The sequence below is a fragment of the Octodon degus genome, unplaced genomic scaffold (assembly GCF_000260255.1).
Source record: "Octodon degus isolate 3935 unplaced genomic scaffold, OctDeg1.0 scaffold00002, whole genome shotgun sequence".
Taxonomy (NCBI): domain Eukaryota; kingdom Metazoa; phylum Chordata; class Mammalia; order Rodentia; family Octodontidae; genus Octodon; species Octodon degus.
In genome coordinates, this window is record NW_004524578.1 from 25,388,691 (window position 1) to 25,389,926 (window position 1,236).

Here is a 1,236-nt window from a genome sequence, read left to right on the forward strand (position 1 = left end):
TTTCCATCAGTACACTCTACAAATGGACTTCTCTTCCACTCTATGGATCATGATTCTGGGTCTACAGGGTGGATTTCAAAGAAATAGCTGTAGTTCAGTCCCACAAGTGACACCTGGCCACCAGTAACTGTCATGGTCATTATGCATGTCCACAATACACTAGAACTTTGTGCAATATCCTATCCTCAAACTGTTAGAAGTGCTGATCATTTATTTGCCATTCCAGTATTTATCTTGTTTTACTTAGTACTTCTTTACTATCATGAAAACTTTTTCTTACTTCAATTGTTTTGAAACATTTAATTTTTAATTAATTAGTATCTACTTTTCTGAATATTGCTTAATCTTAATTTTTGTTCTAAGATTTATACTATATCTTTGACTTTCAGTTTATTTAAAAGACATCATATAGGTAGCAGCGGCGGGAAACAGGCTACTGGCCCTGTGTAGGCCTCTGTGGAGGCGAATCCGGCGCGTATCTGAACCATCAGAACCGCCACCATGACGGTGGGCAAGAGCAGCAAGATGCTGCAGCACATTGACTACAGGATGAGGTGCATCCTGCAAGACGGCCGGATCTTCATAGGCACCTTCAAGGCTTTCAACAAGCATATGAACTTGATCCTCTGTGACTGTGATGAATTCAGGAAGATCAAGCCAAAGAACTCTAAGCAAGCAGAAAGAGAAGAGAAACGAGTCCTCGGTCTGGTGCTGCTGCGAGGGGAGAACCTGGTCTCCATGACAGTGGAAGGACCTCCTCCCAAAGATACTGGCATTGCCCGAGTGCCACTTGCTGGAGCTGCTGGGGGCCCAGGAATCGGTAGGGCTGCGGTAGGGCTGCGGGTAGAGGAATCCCAGCTGGTGTTCCCATGCCACAGGCTCCTGCAGGACTTGCTGGGCCAGTCCGTGGGGTTGGTGGGCCATCCCAACAGGTGATGACCCCACAAGGAAGAGGCACTGTTGCGGCTGCTGCAGCTGCCGCCACAGCTAGTATTGCAGGGGCCCCGACCCAGTACCCGCCTGGCCGTGGGGGTCCTCCTCCACCTATGGGCCGAGGGGCACCCCCTCCAGGAATGATGGGCCCTCCTCCTGGCATGCGACCACCTATGGGTCCCCCAATGGGGATCCCTCCTGGACGAGGGACTCCTATGGGCATGCCCCCTCCAGGGATGCAGCCCCCTCCCCCAGGGCCCCCTCCCCCGGGAATGCGCCCACCAAGGCCCTAGACTCATCTTG

At 51.4% G+C, this 1,236-nt stretch overlaps 1 protein-coding gene and 1 pseudogene across 2 annotated transcripts in view; one reads left to right on the forward strand and one right to left on the reverse strand.

Moving 5' to 3' along the window:
• The window catches only part of Wdr76 (WD repeat domain 76), a 54,024-nt gene that overhangs the window by 9,503 nt on the left and 43,285 nt on the right, over positions 1-1,236 (reverse strand). The window lies entirely within an intron of this gene.
• LOC101585486 lies at positions 418-1,230 on the forward strand (annotated as a pseudogene). Its single transcript, XR_192318.2, has one exon. The product of XR_192318.2 is annotated as a small nuclear ribonucleoprotein-associated proteins B and B' pseudogene (transcript).